Raw genomic sequence first — 6,807 nt, 5'->3', positions numbered from 1 at the left:
ATATGACATACGGCAATGATCTGTCTTGAGCTGGAGAAACACAGTTGTGTCTTCCTGCTTGCACATCTGCCAGCTTCTTTCCCCTGGCATCTAAAGCAAAAGGTGCCTACAGCTCTGACTACATCAAAGGTTGGAAGGGTGACAGCTCAGCAAGCTCTGCACAAATGGCTCAGGGGTGCTTTTCTGCCATGGCTCCATTTCCAGGGGACAGAGTGCTTGCAGCAGCAACTCCCATCTGCACCAAACCTCGCCCTGTCCCAGCCCGCAGCAACCATGAGCCAGGGAGAAGGGCCAGGTGAGATTTGTGTTTCCGAGCCCAGAGAGATTCTGGGTGAAGGTCCTACCAGGAAATATATTTTCATCTTTACTGGATTGCAAAAGAGTCCACAGGAACCAAAGACTCTTGCAAAACTCTTCTCAGCTATTCTGTGGTAAGAACAGAGGGCGAGGAATAGCAGAGAGAGGAGAAGGTGCTAACCCACCCCAACTGAGGCTGCTGCATGGACCTTTCCAGGTACTACTTATCCCAGAGGGGCTGCCCCCACCACCAGAAAAATCTTACGATGCTTCTTAGCTCACCTGAAGTAGTCCAAAAGCTCAGCAATGTGCACGCACTGCCACGCAGAGGCCCAAGTACTGGCAGCAGGAGCTCAATTTCTCTTTCACTTGCATTAAGACGAAAATCCCTCCCCACAAGCCCATGGTGGGGAGCTAGACTCAGCCCCTCCTGCCATGTCCAGGCCACAGACCAAGCCTGGCTGGGCTATATAAAAAAACTTGCAGGGTACTTAGGAACTACTTTCAGTTAATAAATTATGAGGGGGGAGTGCCTGTGACCAGCACTCACTGCAGAACAAACCAGAAGTTTGTTGTTCAGAAGCTGGATCCCAAAGGCAAAAAGCAACGATGGGCTGTAGATATTGGGAGGAAATGTCTAATAAGGAAGAACAAGCATTATCATTTGGACGCAGTTAAAAGTGTTCTAACAGATTTTCCCAAAACATGATTTTTGCACAAGGCTGACAGATTTTCTTTTCTTGTCAGCCACAGGAACAACAAAGCTGCACAAGAAAGAGGAGCCTGCAGCTCCATGACCTGCAGATGTGACTCCCCTCTGGCTCACACCAGTGACAACCAGCAGTAGCTCTGCTTTTTCCGGCTCAGGGATTATGCTAGTGGGTTATTTTTGCCTTTTAATGGAAGAAGAAGATCTGTATTTCTGCCTAACAGCTTACACTTTCTGTTAGCTGTACCATCCTAGGTGCCTGTCCAGGAGAGCACCACGTGGCCAGTGCAGCTCTGCCAGCACCAGTGCGGGTTCCCCATTCCCTCCTCCTTTCCACTGGCTGGGATGCAGTCAGCTGCAATTTTGTTATGATTACTTTAATTTTGCTTTCATCGAAAACAGATGAAAACCCTTCCCCTGAGGCTGTTGGCAAGGACAGAAATGGGAAATGCAGATGAGTGGTATCTCCTAATAATTACACAGCATTTCCCAGCTAGTGGCTCCCAGTTGCACCACGGAGCTGCGCCGCCAACCAGATTAGTGCTCGGGATGATGCCTGGGCTGGGCAGCTGCCATTTGATGCCTGGCTTTCTCCTCTCTGCTTGCAGTGGTTTGTTTGGGTGTTTTGATTATTCATTGGGTTTGAACAGCAGGGATGAGCTGGGGTTTTTCATTTGTTTGTGCTGGGGGGGGTTCTTTTTTTTTTTTTTTTCAGATTTCATCTCCGGGACTTAGTGTTTTCTCAAATGACAGGTCTCTTGCACATCAAAAGAGATTTTTGATGTAAAAAATCTCCACTCCACCACTGAGAATTTATATCCACTCAATCTAGTGACTCAATACAGTCAGACCAAGGAGGTCATCCTAAATATTTGTGTCACCTTTTCTTCTTTCCGAGTGCTGGCGAATGAAATAGCAATCAAATATTTAATTTAAAACCCAGAGATCTAACACAGGTGCCTCTGGTTTACCAGGGGCTTTCAAAACCCTTCTAAATAAACTCCCAGACATTTTTTTATTTTTTATTCCCCCCCCCCCCTTTTTTTTTTCCACTTGTATTTGGAAAAACACAGGCACATGCAGTCCTTCTACCACTGGCATTTCTCAAGCTGTTTCTGACTGTTTACTCTCCCTATAAAGTTTCTTCGCAATGAGGACATTATAAAACCTCCCTCTATCACCTCCTCCTCTTCCTTAGCTTCTCCTCTTCCTTTTCTCCTCCCCTCATTCCACCTTCTCTTCACTTGCAGATGCCTCTGAACAAACCATTTATCATGTGCTTAGCAGCGCTGGACTGTTAAAACCCGGATCTGGTATTAGTGCTGTGGAAAGGGAGAGCTTTCATCGCTGCTCCAGAACGGGTTTTTAGGGATAATTGATGGGAGGCCACAGACGCTTGTTGACAGTGCAGAGAGATGAAGCAGTCACTGTGCAGGGGAAGCCTGGCCAGTGCATCCGCCCTGCTTCAGTGGCCAATCTCTAAAGGCATAATTGATGCTTATAAATACATAATTTTTCTCCAAATCATTATGCACTTCCTTGCTGCGGTGTGGTCTGCATGCAGGGCCTGATCCAACACCCATGAAGCCCACGAGTTGTTTGAGCCAATCTGGCACAGGTGCACAGACCACTTAGAGTCAGAATTACTGAAGAGTGTAGGTCGCTGGGGAGGAGCTCGGTGAAATTTAGACCTTCAAATACAAAACTGCCTTCCGAAATGCCAGGTGTTCATCTTAATCCTCACTGTGCTGGCCCATGGCATTCCCTGGGTATCCAATGTTGTACCTCTGTGCTCCCAACCTTAGTTTTGTTGCGGTTTAACCCAGCTGGCAGCCAAGCACCACACAGCCGTTCACTCATCCTCCCCAAACCCTCTCTGGGATGGGGGAAAGAATCAGAAAAAAATGAAAGCCTGTGGGTTGAGATAAAGACAGTTTCTTAAGACGGAAAAGAAAGGAAAATAATAATAATAATAATAATAATAATAATAATAATAATAATAATAATAATAATAATAGTGTGTACACAGCAAGTGATGCACAATGCAATTGCTCACCACCCGCTGACCGATGCCCAGCCTACCCCCGAGCAGCCGGTCCCCCCACCCTGGCCAGCCCCCCCCCCCCCATTGATTGTTCACATCAAGTCCCATGGTATGGAATACCCCTTTGGCCAGTTGGGGTCAGCTGTCCTGGGTCTGTCCCCTCCCAGCTCCTGCTGCACCCCCAGCCTGCCCGCTGACAGGACAGAGCGAGAAGCTGAAAAGTCCTTGGCTTGGTGTAAGCACTGCTCTGCAACAATTAAAACATCAGTGTGGTATCAACATTATTCTCATCCTAAATCCAAAACACAGCACCATACCAGCTACTAGGAGGAAAATTAACTCTATCCTAGCCAAAACCAGGACAAGGTTCAAGCTCACTTCAGCTCCTCCTTAGTCTAGGTAGGAAAACAAAGCTGGAGGGACAGTTGCCTTCTTTTTTCAGGGTCCCCTACTGCCACGAACACCTGAAGAACCAAATCTAAAACCATCTCCTGTTTGGTGGAAGTCATACTGTATTTCCTACCATCACCAGCAGGGCAGAGGATGTTTTTCCCACCTGCCCTTTTGCCGAAGGCATGCCACTGTGCAGAAATGCCTTCAACATGATCACACCGGAGGAAGACTGAGCAGAAGAAGCAGGGCTCTCGTGCTGTGTGACTGGGGCATGCAGGAGAGCAACCCTGTTCCACTAAGTATATGTTGGCTTTGCTGCTGTTGCTCATTTAAAGTCACATCAAAACCCAAATAAATAAATTAAAAAAACAGGTACAAATGAAGACTTTCAAGAGCCAGAGCAGATTTGAAGGGAAGCTGGATCATAAAAGCTCTGCAGTATTTGGTGCATGACTTATCTCTGTGTGTGGGGGTCACTGAGGACTTACAGAAGAGAAGGGACCTGGTAGAAGTTCAATAAATGAAGGAGACAAAGTCAGACTCTACTATCCATTCTTGTCCTCTGATAAATATTGCCCTTGAATTTCTTGCTATACACTCTGCCAGAAAGAAGTTAATGATCCAAGATGTAAACATTTTATTCCTGTCTCCAAAGCTGAATGTAACTTTAACACTTGCCCACCAAGCTTCAGCAGCTGTCAAGAAAGCTTTTATGGGCTTCAAGAGCAAGATCCTGGACCTACTGAATCTCCAATGGGACTTTTGTCATTGCCTTGGGATATTTTGAGGTAAAAGGAAAGAGGAAACCCCCAAGTACAGAACGATAACTGTTATTAGACACTCTCACCACAGCAGATGCAGGCTGGCTGCAAGCAGGGACCCCGCAAGTTTGATGATGCCTGAGACACCCAACTTGCAGTTACATCAAGACACAGCATCCAAACTGGAGTAACTCATTTATCAGCCAGTACGGTTAATGGGGTCTTGTGCACTTCATAGCCTAAAGTAGATTCCTTCAGTTGGCCAGATGATTTGCACCCTAAACTCCCCTGGCTATAAAGGCAGCAGAGGGTGAGCAGCTGAAATAGCCTTATGCATCTCTAATGGAGGGATTTCAACATGAGATAAATCTGGCCCTTTATGTGGGAAGACAAAAAAATTAACCCCATGTTCAATAGTGAACTTATAACTACTTTAATTAGCCACACTTTATTTATTTATTTATTTATTTATTTTTCCTCTGTAATTAGATGCATCACCTATGTGCCACTGAGCATGCCACCAACCACAAGGAGAAACATTCCCTGGGCTTGGCCAGAAGCCACAGCATTTAGTTTGGTGCCAAATTCTGAATGATGCTGTTGCTTTCACCTTTTCCGGGCTTTCGAGGATTTTCAGCACATTGGGGATTTCAGCAGCTTGCCTGCATACACATTATGGCCATCTTCCCTCCGTCTGCCGTTGTCTTCTCAGAAAAGTCTGAGAGCACAGAGGATGAAAAATGAGCAGCCAAGCCACTTAATTCAGTCCCAATCATCACTAATAAAAGAAAGTGGGGAAATGCATTTGTATAATTTAAGCAACTGTTTGCTTAATGTCTCTGGTCATGTTCTGAAAGCATACGGTTGATTATTCTTACTAGGTGCAGGATTACTTTTGACCTGAAGGATTTCTTGCTTATTGTGCAACCTCTGTCTGAAGCACTGCGTCCTTCTCTGCCCGTCTTATCTGGGTTCCTTTAAGAGAGGCAGCCCAAGTCATGATTGAGCAGCAATTTGTTTTTGTTTACTTGGCCAATTAAGGTCAAGTTAATGAAGCATCGGGTGGAAAATAGCAGCTCTTGTTATGTTGCCACAGCAGCAATTACAGTCCTCTTGAAAGAAGGTTAAGGAATTAATTGCAATGGTTCTTTAGATATATGAAATAAGCAGAGGCTCTATCTAAGCCTGTTTTAGGAACTCACTAACCCATCTGTTTTTGTGGGCAACATTTACTGACAGCAGAATAAGTTCATTCCTGATTCAGACCTTGCTGATGTTTGCGGGAGGATCCGTGCTGGCAAAGCAGCAGCCCTCAGAAAGACAAGTTTCACAGCACAGGTAAAGTGATGGACGTGCTTTGTTGAGCTGCTGGCCCTTGGCTGCCCAAATCTCAACCAGGTCGATGGCCTGCTGACTAAGAAATGCCTCGAGAGCAAACTGAACCCTTTCACACCCAGAATGATCAAGTCCTTCAGTGACGTTCAACTGCCCACCCAGAGCAAATGCAGGTAGAGCAACCTGGAGAGCTCAGCTCCATCCTCTCTCTAACCTCCTCTGGAGATCCAGGCTACTTCAGCAACCCCACTGGTGTTAAAGCAGCGCAGCCTGGACCCTCCCCACTTACAAGTGCATTTGAACTGGTGCAGGTGGCTGGTGGCAGAGGTGCAGCCATGCCTGGCCAACAGCTGCTACCCTGCGGCTGCCAACAAGCACAGACTGCTCTTGTTTCACTGCCTGAACGAAATGCGCTGTTACGTTGGAAGCTGAGCTAAGAGTTCATGCCACGGACTTCCCAGTGAAGCAAACTTATGAGATCTTTTTAATTACTGAAAAAAAATGGTACATCCTGGTAACCCAAGAAATAGAAAAGGAAGAGAAAAGGCACCCTTTGCAGAGGTAGAAGTAACTGAGGTGCTAGGCCAAAGAACATGGGTGGGATCCTGGCATGCTGGGTTGTGATGCCTTGAGGAAGGAGACTGGCTGTGCCATGGGGGGTTTCCTACAAGCTGGTGAAAGCACAAGAATTATGTGGGGCAAGTTTATCCTTGGCCCATCAGACTTACCCACACATCTGCTGATGCAGTGCTTGCTGAGCTTCTCTAGCCTGGTGAGTTTTTGCAACCAGCAATGAAAAGTCTTTAGGAGAATCCCCCAAAATGCTGAGTGAGACAGTGAGAGGATTAAGCCATTGCATTTCAAACATTAGAAGTGCATTGCCCAACCTGGACAATTTGCAAAACTCTTTGTAGTGATTGGCACCAGAAAATGTTAGCCTGCAGGTAGCTTTAGAAAGATGAAGAAGCTATACTGTCAGCCAAAAATGATGTTTTTCTTTTTCCATCAGAAAAGCCCCACCACAGTGGTTTCCCAGGGTCACTTAAAGCAAGCCGGACATTTTCCTCCCAGAAAACTTGACAGAAGTGACCTGGTTTGATTTCGGATTGCTTTACTCCGGATGAATCCAACACAAGAAAGATGGAAAGGGTGCTTCTACGTAGAAAACACAGAGGATTTACCAAGCAGGCTTTTAAAAAGTATTTTTAGGTAGATGCCCCAAACTGCTAAATCGCACGCTGCTTAATAAAAACCAGCATTGTTGCTAG

At 46.1% G+C, this 6,807-nt stretch overlaps 1 protein-coding gene across 2 annotated transcripts in view; it reads right to left on the bottom strand.

Moving 5' to 3' along the window:
• Nucleotides 1-6,807, bottom strand: part of ASIC2 (acid sensing ion channel subunit 2) — a 506,967-nt gene that overhangs the window by 157,420 nt on the left and 342,740 nt on the right. The gene's annotated exons all lie outside the window — the stretch shown is intronic.

The sequence above is a fragment of the Anser cygnoides genome, chromosome 22 (assembly GCF_040182565.1).
Source record: "Anser cygnoides isolate HZ-2024a breed goose chromosome 22, Taihu_goose_T2T_genome, whole genome shotgun sequence".
Classification (NCBI taxonomy): domain Eukaryota; kingdom Metazoa; phylum Chordata; class Aves; order Anseriformes; family Anatidae; genus Anser; species Anser cygnoides.
The sequence above is the reverse complement of the archived record's forward strand: the minus strand, read 5'-3'. Positions and strand labels throughout refer to the sequence as shown.